Raw genomic sequence first — 14,494 nt, 5'->3', positions numbered from 1 at the left:
CACACTTGGGGGCGTGCCTGGTACTTATGGACACGCCGGGCAGCCCCCAAGCGCTGCAGACAGGGAGAATAGATGCCCGGCGTCTATTCTCCGGCGGTGACCGGGTCACCGCACATTTCTCCACCCGCGGGACACTGCGTCCCACGGGTGAAGACGGCACCCGCAGGCTGTGAGGGCAGGGTGCTTTTTGCCCTCCAGAAGGAGGGCAGGGCGCCGCGCCCCGCTAAAACAGTCTAGCTGGAACGCTAGTAATACCTGACAAAGGTATGGACAGAAGACCACGTGGCCGCCTTACAAAGCTGAACAGCCGAGGCGCCGCTGCGAGCTGCCCACGAAGGACCCACAGACCTCGTAGAATGAGCCGTAAAAGAGGGCGGTACTGGAAGACCCTCATGAGTGTAAGCCTCAGAGATCGCCATGCAAATTCAGCGTCCCAAAGTCTGCTTGTTGGCAGGCCAACCCTTCTTGTGAAAACCATACAGGACAAACAAGTCCGATTTTCGAAGAGAACTGGTACGGTCCACATAATCCGTAGAGCCTGTACCACATCCAATGAGGCCTCACCAGCCGAGAGATCCGTTGAGTTAAAAGCTGCTACTTTAATTTCCTCATTAATGTGGAAACTAGACACCACCTTGGGAAGGAAACCACGGCAGGTCCAAAGTACCGCACTATCCTGATGAAAAATCAGAAAGGGAGGGCGCCAGGAGAGAGCACCCAAATGTGACACTCTTCTGGCCGAAGCAATAGCCAGAAGAAACACAGTCTTTGCTGTAAGCCATTTAAAAGCCACTGAGCCCAGGAGTTCAAATGGAGGTCCTTGGAGCGCCCTCAGGACCACAGCCAAATCCCAAGTAGCCACCGGAGGGACAAAGGGAGGCTAAATGCGAAGGACACTCTGCATAAAGGAGCGGATATCAGGAAGCGGACACCCTCAGCTTGCAGTTGTGTCTATTTCTGGAAGGCAGCACTTGTCCACTAGGAGTTGAAATACCTCCTGGTGAAGAGACCATACCCCCCGATGCACATCGTGACGGCTGAGGAAGTCCGCTTACCAGTTGAGTACTCCTGGAATGAACACTGCCGAGATGGCTGGGAGATTGCCTTCTGCCCAATTCAGAATGCGGGATACCTCTTTTAGGGCTGCCTGACTTCGAGTTCCTCCTTGACGGTTTATGTAAACCACCGTGGTGGCGTTGTCTGACTGAATTTGTATGGGTTTTCCATGCAGAATGAGTCTTGCTTGTTGCAGCGCTCTGAACCCTGCCCGAAGTTCCAATATATTGATCGGCAGGGCAAATTCCGCTGACGTCCACTGTCCCTGGAAGACGTGTGGACCCGTCACAGCGCCCCAGCCCCGGAGACAGGCATTCGTCGTTAGAAGGACCCAGTCCGGGTTACAAAACGGGCGTCACCTGTTGACATGAGACTTCTGTAACCACCAAGTCAGAGACAGGTGCACATCAGGAGAAAGCACAATCATTTGTGTCTTTATCCGACGGGGTAATCCGTCCCATCTGGAGAAAATCAGCAACATCTGCAGAGTCCTGGAATGAAACTGGGCATACTCCACCATGTCGACCGTCAACACCATGGAACCCAGTAACCTCATTGCCGAGTGTAGAGACACACGGCAACCCTGGAGGCAATTGCGTATCCTGTACTGCAACATGGAGATCTTTTCTTCCGTCAAGAAAGGTGAAGGTGTCTTGGCCTGGGGGCCCCGTTGCATCCTGGGATGAAAAGTTTTAAAACTGTGTGGTGTCCGATGGACGAAGACATGCCTATACCCCAAGGTATCCTGTGGATACCCTATGGACTCCGCTGCAGAAATATGTTATTTCTTCTGTTACAATAACCGAGCTACCCCACACATGGAGCAATGTCAGAGGAACTATGCAACCCCACACATGGAGCAATGTCAGAGGAACCCTGCGACCCCACACATGGAGCAATGTCATAGTAAACGTGCGACCCCACACATGGAGCAATGTCAGAGGAACCGTGCGACCCTACATATGGAGCCATGTCAGAGGAACCGTGCAACCCTACACATGGAACAATGTAGGAGGAACCGTGCGCCCCAACACATGGAGCAATGTCAGAGGAACCGTGCGACCCTACAGATGGAGCAATGTCAGAGGAACCGTGCGACCCCACACATGGAGCAATGTCAGAGGAGCCGTGCGACCCTACACATGGAACAATGTCAGAGGAACCGTGCAACCCTACACAAGGAGCAATGTCAGAGGAACCGTGCGACCCTACACATGTAGCAATGTCAGAGGAACCGTGCGACCCCACACATGGAGCAATGTCAGAGGAACCGTGCGTCCCTACACAAGGAGCAATGTCAGAGGAACCGTGCATCCCCACACATGGAGCAATGTCAGAGGAACATGATCATAATGTAATAGATGTCCAAATCGATAATATAAATGTCATTTGTAAAGAAGTAACCAGGGCACAATAATGTGGTATCCGGTATAATGATCCTGGTTATATCATCCTGCGGCCGGATAGATATCTGCCTACACATGGGCACATGGGATTGTACAGATTGCTGACTACCGTACAAGGCTCCAGTTTAGTAACGTTACATAGTGTGAGAATTACACAGATCTAGGGGGACAGCAAGCAGGGAAATTGCGGTATAATGACTGCACATTTCACAGTAGGATAATTGCACCCACTAATAGATTGCTGTCATTGACTGATACTGAATTTCCTAATGACACAGAATAAAAAAAAACCTATTGAGCACTTTTGGTTGTATTGGAGCCGCACAGTGATGACCAGACACATTAATGCAATAAAAACCTTTAACCCAGTGGTTTCCAAACTGGGTGCCACAGGACACTTGCAGGGGTGCAACGCAGGGCCGTAGCTAGGGTAGTGCGGCCAGTGCCATGGCACAGGGCACCACATTGCAGGGGGCACTGTTTGGGCCTGTCACATTTCTATTTATTATTATTCTTGCATGTAGCTTCCTCTTATTTCATCCCCAGCATCTCCTGGCCTCTCCTATCTCTTCCCTGGCCCTTCCCCATGAGGCCATGGCCCTCTCTCAGGTGCATTATATTATGTCCCTATTTATCCCCGGCATCTCCTGGCCTCCCCTATCTCTTCCCCATGAGACCATGGCCCTCTCTCAGGTGCACTATATTATGTCCCTATTTATCCCCAGCATCTCCTGGCCTCCCCTATCTCTTCCCTGGCCCTTCCCCATGAGGCCATGGCCCTCTCTCAGGTGCACTATATTATGTCCCTATTTATCCCCAATGTCTCCTGCCCTCCCCTATCTCTTCCCTGGCCCTTCCCCATGAGGCCATGGCCCTCTCTCAGGTGCACCATATTATGTCCCTATTTATCCCCAGCATCTCCTGGCCTCTCCTATCTCTTCCCTGGCCCTTCCCCATGAGACCATGGCCCTCTCTCAGGTGCGCTATATTATGTCCCTATTTATCGCCAGCGTCTCCTGGCCTCCCCTATCTCTTCCCCATGAGGCCATGGCCCTCTCTCAGGTGCACTATATTATGTCCCTATTTATCCCCGACATCTCCTGGCCTCCCCTATATCTTCCCTGGCCCTTCCCCATGAGGCCATGGCCCTCTCTCAGGTGCACTATATTATGTCCCTATTTATCCCCAGCATCTCCTGGCCTCTCCTATCTCTTCCCTGGCCTTTCCCCATGAGGCCATGGCCCTCTCTCAGGTGCACCATATTATGTCCCTATTTATCCCCAGCATCTCCTGGCCTCTCCTATCTCTTCCCTTGCCCTTCCCCATGAGGCCATGGCCCTCTCTCAGGTGCACCATATTATGTCCCTATTTATCCCCGGCATCTCCTGGCCTCTCCTATCTCTTCCCTGGCCCTTCCCCATGAGGCCATGGCCCTCTCTCAGGTGCATTATATTATGTCCCTATTTATCCCCAGCATCTCCTGGCCTCCCCTATCTCTTCCCTGGCCCTTCCCCATGAGGCCATGGCCCTCTCTCAGGTGCATTATATTATGTCCCTATTTATCCCCAGCATCTCCTGGCCTCCCCTATCTCTTCCCTGGCCCTTCCCCATGAGGCCATGGCCCTCTCTCAGGTGCACTATATTATGTCCCTATTTATCCCCAGCATCTCCTGGTCTCTCCTATCTCTTCCCTGGCCCTTCCCCATGAGGCCATGGCCCTCTCTCAGGTGCACTATATTATGTCCCTATTTATCCCCAGCATCTCCTGGCCTCCCCTATCTCTTCCCTGGCCCTTCCCCATGAGGCCATGGCCCTCTCTCAGGTGCATTATATTATGTCCCTATTTATCCCCGGCATCTCCTGGCCTCCCCTATCTCTTCCCCATGAGACCATGGCCCTCTCTCAGGTGCACTATATTATGTCCCTATTTATCCCCAGCATCTCCTGGCCTCCCCTATCTCTTCCCTGGCCCTTCCCCATGAGGCCATGGCCCTCTCAGGTGCACTATATTATGTCCCTATTTATCCCCAGCATCTCCTGGCCTCCCCTATCTCTTCCCTGGCCCTTCCCCATGAGGCCATGGCCCTCTCTCAGGTGCACTATATTATGTCCCTATTTATCCCCAATGTCTCCTGCCCTCCCCTATCTCTTCCCTGGCCCTTCCCCATGAGGCCATGGCCCTCTCTCAGGTGCACCATATTATGTCCCTATTTATCCCCAGCATCTCCTGGCCTCTCCTATCTCTTCCCTGGCCCTTCCCCATGAGACCATGGCCCTCTCTCAGGTGCGCTATATTATGTCCCTATTTATCGCCAGCGTCTCCTGGCCTCCCCTATCTCTTCCCCATGAGGCCATGACCCTCTCTCAGGTGCACTATATTATGTCCCTATTTATCCCCAGCATCTACGGCCCTCCCCTATCTCTTCCCTGGCCCTTCCCCATGAGGCCATGGCCCTCTCTCAGGTGCACTATATTATGTCCCTATTTATCCCCGGCATCTCCTGGCCTCCCCTATCTCTTCCCTGGCCCTTCCCCATGAGGCCATGGCTCTCTCTCAGGTGCACTATATTATGTCCCTATTTATCCCCAGCATCTTCTGGCCTCCTCTATCTCTTCCCTGGCCCTTCCCCATGAGGCCACGGCCCTCTCTCAGGTGCACTATATTATGTCCCTATTTATCCCCGGTATCTCCTGGCCTCCCCTATCTCTTCCCTGGCCCTTCCCCATGCGGCCATGGCCCTCTCTCAGGTGCACTATATTATGTCCCTATTTGTCCCCAGCATCTGGCCTCCCCTATCTCTTCCCTGGCCCTTCACCATGAGGCCATGGCCCTCTCTCAGGTGCACTATATTATGTCCCTATTTCTCCCCAGCATCTCCTGGCCTCCCCTATCTCTTCCCTGGCCCTTCCCCATGAGGAAATGGCCCTCTCTCAGGTGCACTATATTATGTCCCTATTTGTCCCCAGCATCTGGCCTCCCCTATCTCTTCCCTGGCCCTTCCCCATGAGGCCATGGCCCTCTCTCAGGTGCACTATATTATGTCCCTATTTCTCCCCAGCATCTCCTGGCCTCCCCTATCTCTTCCCTGGCCCTTCCCCATGAGGAAATGGCCCTCTCTCAGGTGCACTATATTATGTCCCTATTTATACCCAGCATCTCCTGGCCTCCCCTATCTCTTCCCTGGCCCTTCCCCATGAGGCCATGGCCCTCTCTCAGGTGCACTATATTATGTCCCTATTTATCCCCAGCATCTCCTGGCCTCCCCTATCTCTTCCCTGGCCCTTCCCCATGAGGCCATGGCCCTCTCTCAGGTGCACTATATTATGTCCCTATTATCCCCGGCATCTCCTGGCCTCCCCTATCTCTTCCCTGGCCCTTCCCCATGAGGCCATGGCCCTCTCTCAGGTGCACTATATTATGTCCCTATTTATCCCCAGCGTCTCCTGGTCTCCCCTATCTCTTCCCTGGCCCTTCCCCATGAGGCCATGGTCCTCTCTCAGGTGCACTATACTATGTCCCAATGCTCTTTCTGGCACAGGGCACCAAAAAGTCTAGTTACGGCTCTGGCGCTACGGGTTGGTGGTCCAAGACCAAATCAAATTATTTATGGTCAATGTGACAAGTAAAACCAGCACCAATCATAAAATATGGGACAAACAGAAGCGTAACCCTGTGCACCACCACATAACTGACCCTAATTGACAATTTAGTGAATTATTTTTTTTTCTTTACTGTATTTCTCAATAAGAAGCTTTCAAACCTAATGCTGGGTACACACGGAACGATCTGTACCGCCAACGACTTGAAAGATATCTCTCAGTGAAGTCCTCCTGCCACATCTCTGACCAGGCAAAGTTGAGATTGGCTGCAGGTTGGACGAACAATCATAGATATCGTTATCGTTCATGCGGGAACGCGCGACGCTGGTCGTCCACTGCATAAAAATGAACGATATCGTTATCATTCATAGCTATCGCACCTTTAGGGTGCTGTGAAAAGTATACTGATACTCTAGGGCACCGGGATACAGGAAAGTTTGGGAACAGCTTATTTAACCCTTTTTTTAGTTATAGTTCAGTTATTGTGTCTGAGCCTAGAATGTACTCACAAAGCACAGCAACAGTGACACCTAGTGGCAACATGTAATATTACATTGCGATCTGCAATACAGCAGGCTCGCCATTGGAGGGGTTGGGTACAGGCGAAGCAGTTGGGAAGCTGACGGACGGCTTCCCGGCTGTCTAATCCCGGCAAGGGTTAAATGACAGGGGTCAAAATCCCTACGCCTGTCATTTTACCTACGCCGGGAGCCCGACGCCCGGCATCCCGATCGAAGGTAAGCCGGGCCCCGGGCGCGGACAGCCGCGGGGGGGGAGGGTTAGGTTAGGGGCTCCCAGGGGGGACTTAGTGTTAGGCACCCCCGCGGGAGACTTAGGTTTAGGCTAGGGGAAGGGGGGGTTAGGGTTAGGCACCAGCCCGGGAGACTTAGGTTTAGGCAGCGGGGAAGGAGGGGTTAGGGTTAGGCACTGGGGGGGGGAGGTTAGGCACTCCTAAGTGATGGTTAGGGTTAGGGGGGGGGGGGAGGGGAGATTAGGATTACCTACCTTAATTACCGTTCTGGATTTTCACCCATGTCGGGCTGCCGCTGTCGGGATTTGAACCATGCGGCCGGCGGTAAATCATACCGATCCCGGGTACAGAGGGCCTGATTCAGCAAGGAACGCAAAGGAGAGAACGCACGCACCCATCCGCTGCAAGAATATGCTAATCAATGAATACGCACGGAGACCGCAGCACAAGATGCCGCCGCCCAGTCCTACATTAAGCCGCCCACCTCCATTTACTCACAGCCTAATCAGCGCGCAAGATAGCGTAAACATCGGTAACATCGAGAACCATCGACCACATTTGCATAATAGTGGATGACCAGACCACGCGCAGGATCTTGGCAACTTCCAGTGTTCACGTAGTCTCATCACTGCGTCTGTCGCCACAATGGCTTAATTATGGACGCCCCTAAAACAGCATCCCAACGCACAGGCACGCCTGCGTTCGCCCGCCCACCTCCCATCACCACTCACAAACGGCACTTCCTGTCAATCAAAATCGGAAGGGGTCTGCGTGTAGTCTGCATATGCTTACCCGATCGCTCTGGCTAGTTCGCGCACGTGCAGTACAAAAACATCGGCCAAGTGCGTGCGTTCTCTCCTTTGCGTTGCTTACTGAATCAGGTCCAGAATCCCGGTGGTAGAGATGCCGACAGTCAGAATCCCGACAGGATAAGGTAAGTATCATAACCCCCCTAACCCACTTTTCCCGCAGCTTGACCCTAAATTGAGGGACCGCAGCAGATATCTCTGATACCTTTTCTGGTAGCAGCCGCAGACCACATACATGCAGGGATGTGCTACTTTCAGAGCCCCTGTCCCTTAATACTGACACATGCAATTTGATACATCCCGGCGCTATAATCGCATCCTGCAGTGCGATCATAGGCGCTAATATCGCTCCCAGATCGCATTGCAAATGACTGATATTGGGCCCCTAGTGCTGCACCTCTCCCCTGGAACGCTGTCATATTCTATCAGACTTTTATCATCAAAGTTCTGTATCACCGCGCAGGAAACGTTCTACAGAAGAACACGAGCGATATGAATGTAGACGTCACGCTGGAGCAGCGGCGCAGAGACGCTATGGGTGTAATCTCAGAGCATGTACATATCACGTGACAATCATACAGTTATAGATGGCGGCATACAGGATGGACAGCACGCAAATGGCTGGATGCCGCAGGCCACACGGGACAGATGTACTAAGCTCTGGAAAGTGATAAACTACCAGACAATCAGCTCCTGTCAATTTTCAAATGCAGCCGGTAACATGGTAGTTAGGAGCTGATTGGCTGGTAATTTATCACTTTACAGAGTTTAGTACATCTCTGCCCCCTGGGGACGTTGGGTTCAGAGGGTCCTGCTCGTGAGAGATTACAGGCTAGAGCAGTGATTCTCAAGCCTCAAGTTTTCTTAACAGGCCATGCTTTAAGGATTCCTGACTCACCTGTGCCTGACTTTAAGAAATCCAGAAAACATGATCTGTTCGGAGCACATGAGGATTAGAGATGAGAGACCACTGGGCTAGAGCAGTGTTCCCCAATTATGTACCACTTACAGGGCCTCATTCAGAGGCGGTCGGAGGATGCAAGCGGTCGCTCACAAACTGGGCGGCCACTTCCATCCTGACCGCCCGCCTCTGTTGCGGTCATTAGGCTGTGGGTTAACACCCACAGCTCTAACGACCGCTCCGGTGATGGTCGCGATGGTCAGAGACCATCGGGGAATACGACGAGACCGTAGGGTAGGGTCTCACTTGTCATAAGCCCTGGAGAGCTTCTAACTCTGTCAGAGCCGGAAGCTCTCCACTGACATCACTAGTCGTGCGCATGCTCTGTGGGGGGCCATCGACCCGGTCCGAAAGCATCGGTGCTAACAACCGGGTCTGAATGACCCCCACAGTCCAGGTACTAAGGATAGCCATGCATGAGCACAGGTGCCTCAATGATTACCTCAGTCAGTGTGAATTACCCACCTGTGGTGAAGCAGGGAAACCCCTAATGTCTGGGCTGTGACTGGACCACGAGGACCCTGGGAACTCCCTGCCCCGAGCCCCCAGCCAGACACCCCCTGTCCTCACCCCTGTCCCCCTGTCCTCACCCCTGTCCCCCAGCTCCTCACCCCTGTCCCCCAGCTCCTCACCCCTGTCCCCCAGCTCCTCACCCCGGGCACCCAGCTCCTCACCCAGGGCACTCCCTGTCACCTGCTGTCCCACAGCCCTGAGCCCCCCTCTCCCCGGGCTCCCCTGTCACCTGTCGGGAGAATGTCCCCTCATGACAGAACAGTGAGTGAGCAGCACACAGGGCGGGCACTAGGACCTGAGGTAAATCTGCCAGTCTTCAATATGGCGCCGCTATGTATCTGCCCCTTCATTGGCTCCTCCTTGCCCAGTGGCCACCTGCCAATCACATCGCTCCGGAGCAGTGCAGCCGGGTAGGCGGGGTCTAATGACATCACTGGTCCTGATTGCCCGGCTCTGGCTGAGCTGCTGAGGACGCTGATCCGGGTCAGTGTAACACGTGATCCACAGGGACGTTGTTGTGTCCCCCCAACCTCTAGGACTGTCTCTTCTCCCTCTCCCACCTCTAGGACTGTCTCTTCTCCCTCTCCCACCTCTAGGACTGTCTCTTCTCCCTCTCCCACCTCTAGGACTGTCTCTTCTCCCTCTCCCACCTCTAGGACTGTCTCTTCTCCCTCTCCCACCTCTAGGACTCTGTATTCTCCCTCTCCCACCTCTAGGACTGTCGTCTCCCTCTCCCACCTCTAGGACTGTCTCTTCTCCCTCTCCCACCTCTAGGACTGTCTCTTCTCCCTCTCCCACCTCTAGGACTGTCTCTTCTCCCTCTCCCACCTCTAGGACTCTGTATTCTCCCTCTCCCACCTCTAGGACTCTGTATTCTCCCTCTCCCACCTCTAGGACTGTCTCTTCTCCCTCTCCCACCTCTAGGACTGTCTCTTTTACCTCTCCCACCTCTAGGACTGTCTCTTTTACCTCTCCCACCTCTAGGACTGTCGTCTCCCTCTCCCACCTCTAGGACTGTCCTCTCCCACCTCTAGGACTGTCTTCTCCCTCTCCCACCTCTAGGACTGTCCTCTCCCACCTCTAGGACTGTCTTCTCCCTCTCCCACCTCTAGGACTGTCTCTTCTCCCTCTCCCACCTCTAAGACCGTCTCGTCGTCCTCTCCCACCTCTAGGACTGTCATTGTCCCCCACATCTAGGACTGTGTACATCTTGCACCTCTAGGACTGTAATATATATAAAAATATTATACACACTCTGTACAGTGCACATAGTCAATTAATCCCTCGGTGGGTGGAGAGCATTGTATAAGAAGTGTTCTGTGACCCATGTAAATGCCCCGTGTGTTCTGTGACCCATGTAAATGCCCCGTGTGTTCTGTGACCCGTGTAAATGCCCCGTGTGTGCTCTGTGACCCGTGTAAATGCCCCGTGTGTGCTCTGTGACCCGTGTAAATGCCCCGTGTGCTCTGTGACCCGTGTAAATGCCCCGTGTGCTCTGTGACCCGTGTAAATGCCCCGTGTGCTCTGTGACCTGTGTAAATGCCCCGTGTGCTCTGTGACCTGTGTAAATGCCCCGTGTGCTCTGTGACCCGTGTAAATGCCCTGTGTGCTCTGTGACCCGTGTAAATGCCCCGTGTGCTCTGTGACCCGTGTAAATGCCCCGTGTGCTCTGTGACCCGTGTGTTCTGTGACCCGTGTAAATGCCCCGTGTGCTCTGTGATCCGTGTAAATGCCCCATGTGTTCTGTGACCCGTGTAAATGCCCTGTGTAAATGCCCCGTGTGTGTTCTGTGACCCGTGTAAATGCCCCGTGTGCTCTTTGACCCGTGTAAATGCCCCGTGTGCTCTGTGACCCGTGTAAATGCCCCGTGTGTTCTGTGATCCGAGTAAATGCCCCGTGTGTTCTGTGACCCGTGTAAATGCCCCGTGTGTGTTCTGTGACCCATGTAAATGCCCCGTGTGCTCTTTGACCCGTGTGCATGCCCCGTGTGCTCTGTGACCCGTGTAAATGCCCCGTGTGCTCTGTGACCCGTGTAAATGCCCCGTGTGCTCTGTGACCCGTGTAAATGCCCCGTGTGCTCTGTGACCCGTGTAAATGCCCCGTGTGCTCTGTGACCCGTGTAAATGCCCCGTGTGCTCTGTGACCCGTGTAAATGCCCCGTGTGCTCTGTGACCCGTGTAAATGCCCTGTGTGCTCTGTGACCCGTGTAAATGCCCCGTGTGCTCTGTGACCCGTGTAAATGCCCCGTGTGCTCTGTGACCCGTGTGTTCTGTGACCCGTGTAAATGCCCCGTGTGCTCTGTGATCCGTGTAAATGCCCCATGTGTTCTGTGACCCGTGTAAATGCCCTGTGTAAATGCCCGTGTGTGTTCTGTGACCCGTGTAAATGCCCCGTGTGCTCTTTGACCCGTGTAAATGCCCCGTGTGCTCTGTGACCCGTGTAAATGCCCTGTGTGTTCTGTGATCCGAGTAAATGCCCCGTGTGCTCTGTGACCCGTGTAAATGCCCCGTGTGTGTTCTGTGACCCATGTAAATGCCCCGTGTGCTCTGTGACCCGTCTGCTCTGTGACCCGTGTAAATGCCCCGTGTGCTCTTTGACCCGTGTGCATGCCCCGTGTGCTCTGTGACCCGTGTAAATGCCCCGTGTGCTCTGTGACCCGTGTAAATGCCCCGTGTGCTCTGTGACCCGTGTAAATGCCCCGTGTGCTCTGTGACCCGTGTAAATGCCCCGTGTGCTCTGTGACCCGTGTAAATGCCCCGTGTGCTCTGTGACCCGTGTAAATGCCCCGTGTGCTCTGTGACCCGTGTAAATGCCCCGTGTGCTCTGTGACCCGTGTAAATGCCCCGTGTGCTCTGTGACCCGTGTGTTCTGTGACCCGTGTAAATGCCCCGTGTGCTCTGTGATCCGTGTAAATGCCACATGTGTTCTGTGACCCGTGTAAATGCCCTGTGTAAATGCCCCGTGTGTGTTCTGTGACCCGTGTAAATGCCCTGTGTGCTCTTTGACCCGTGTAAATGCCCCGTGTGCTCTGTGACCCGTGTAAATGCCCGTGTGTTCTGTGATCCGAGTAAATGCCCCGTGTGTTCTGTGACCCGTGTAAATGCCCCGTGTGTGTTCTGTGACCCATGTAAATGCCCCGTGTGCTCTGTGACCCGTGTGCTCTGTGACCCGTGTAAATGCCCCGTGTGCTCTGTGACCCCTGTAAATGCCCCGTGTGCTCTGTGACCCGTGTAAATGCCCCGTGTGCTCTGTGACCCGTGTAAATGCCCCGTGTGCTCTGTGACCCGTGTAAATGCCCCGTGTGCTCTGTGACCCGTGTAAATGCCCCGTGTGCTCTGTGACCCGTGTAAATGCCCCGTGTGCTCTGTGACCCGTGTAAATGCCCCGTGTGCTCTGTGACCAGTGTAAATGCCCCGTGTGCTCTGTGACCCGTGTGTTCTGTGACCTGTGTAAATGCCCCGTGTGCTCTGTGATCCGTGTAAATGCCCCATGTGTTCTGTGACCCGTGTAAATGCCCTGTGTAAATGCCCCGTGTGTGTTCTGTGACCCGTGTAAATGCCCCGTGTGCTCTTTGACCCGTGTAAATGCCCCGTGTGCTCTGTGACCCGAGTAAATGCCCCGTGTGTTCTGTGATCCGAGTAAATGCCCCGTGTGTTCTGTGACCCGTGTAAATGCCCCGTGTGTGTTCTGTGACCCATGTAAATGCCCCGTGTGCTCTGTGACCCGTCTGCTCTGTGACCCGTGTAAATGCCCCGTGTGCTCTTTGACCCGTGTGCATGCCCAGTGTGCTCTGTGACCCGTGTAAATGCCCCGTGTGCTCTGTGACCCGTGTAAATGCCCCGTGTGCTCTGTGACCCGTGTAAATGCCCCGTGTGCTCTGTGACCCGTGTAAATGCCCCGTGTGCTCTGTGACCCGTGTAAATGCCCCGTGTGTTCTGTGACCCGTGTAAATGCCCTGTGTGCTCTGTGACCCGTGTAAATGCCCCGTGTGCTCTGTGACCCGTGTGTTCTGTGACCCGTGTAAATGCCCCGTGTGCTCTGTGATCCGTGTAAATGCCCCATGTGTTCTGTGACCCGTGTAAATGCCCTGTGTAAATGCCCCGTGTGTGTTCTGTGACCCGTGTAAATGCCCCGTGTGCTCTGTGACCCGTGTAAATGCCCCGTGTGTGTTCTGTGACCCATGTAAATGCCCCGTGTGCTCTGTGACCCGTCTGCTCTGTGACCCGTGTAAATGCCCCGTGTGCTCTTTGACCCGTGTGCATGCCCCGTGTGCTCTGTGACCCGTGTAAATGCCCCGTGTGCTCTGTGACCCGTGTAAATGCCCCGTGTGCTCTGTGACCCGTGTAAATGCCCCGTGTGCTCTGTGACCCGTGTAAATGCCCCGTGTGCTCTGTGACCCGTGTAAATGCCCCGTGTGCTCTGTGACCCGTGTAAATGCCCCGTGTGCTCTGTGACCCGTGTAAATGCCCCGTGTGCTCTGTGACCCGTGTGTTCTGTGACCCGTGTAAATGCCCCGTGTGCTCTGTGATCCGTGTAAATGCCCCATGTGTTCTGTGACCCGTGTAAATGCCCTGTGTAAATGCCCCGTGTGTGTTCTGTGACCCGTGTAAATGCCCCGTGTGCTCTTTGACCCGTGTAAATGCCCCGTGTGCTCTGTGACCCGTGTAAATGCCCCGTGTGTTCTGTGATCCGAGTAAATGCCCCGTGTGTTCTGTGACCCGTGTAAATGCCCCGTGTGTGTTCTGTGACCCATGTAAATGCCCCGTGTGCTCTGTGACCCGTCTGCTCTGTGACCCGTGTAAATGCCCCGTGTGCTCTTTGACCCGTGTGCATGCCCAGTGTGCTCTGTGACCCGTGTAAATGCCCCGTGTGCTCTGTGACCCGTGTAAATGCCCCGTGTGCTCTGTGACCCGTGTAAATGCCCCGTGTGCTCTGTGACCCGTGTAAATGCCCCGTGTGCTCTGTGACCCGTGTAAATGCCCCGTGTGTTCTGTGACCCGTGTAAATGCCCCGTGTGCTCTGTGACCCGTGTAAATGCCCCGTGTGCTCTGTGACCCGTGTGTTCTGTGAACCGTGTAAATGCCCCGTGTGCTCTGTGATCCGTGTAAATGCCCCATGTGTTCTGTGACCCGTGTAAATGCCCTGTGTAAATGCCCCGTGTGTGTTCTGTGACCCGTGTAAATGCCCCGTGTGCTCTGTGACCCGTGTGCTCTGTGACCGGTGTAAATGCCCCGTGTGCTCTGTGACCCGTGTAAATGCCCCGTGTGTTCTGTGATCCGAGTAAATGCCCCGTGTGTTCTGTGACCCGTGTAAATGCCCCGTGTGTGTTCTGTGACCCGTGTAAATGCCCCGTGTGCTCTGTGACCCGTGTAAATGCCCCGTGTGCTCTTTGACCCGT

At 54.2% G+C, this 14,494-nt stretch overlaps 1 protein-coding gene across 2 annotated transcripts in view; it reads left to right on the top strand.

The window, feature by feature from the left end:
• The first annotated feature begins 9,559 nt into the window (after window positions 1-9,559).
• Window positions 9,560-14,494, top strand: part of LOC148442146 (coactosin-like protein) — a 127,151-nt gene continuing 122,216 nt past the window's right edge. The window contains exon 1 of one of the 2 annotated variants that reach the window (XM_088464174.1): window positions 9,560-9,579. The gene's annotated coding sequence lies outside the window, so the exon portion shown is untranslated. The remainder of the gene's footprint in view (window positions 9,580-14,494) is intronic. The other variant, XM_088464173.1, reaches the window with a different exon arrangement.

This window comes from Taudactylus pleione, unplaced genomic scaffold (assembly GCF_031769625.1).
Source record: "Taudactylus pleione unplaced genomic scaffold, aTauple2 ptg001606l, whole genome shotgun sequence".
Taxonomy (NCBI): Eukaryota; Metazoa; Chordata; class Amphibia; order Anura; family Myobatrachidae; genus Taudactylus; species Taudactylus pleione.
This window is presented reverse-complemented; position numbering and strand designations above follow the sequence as displayed.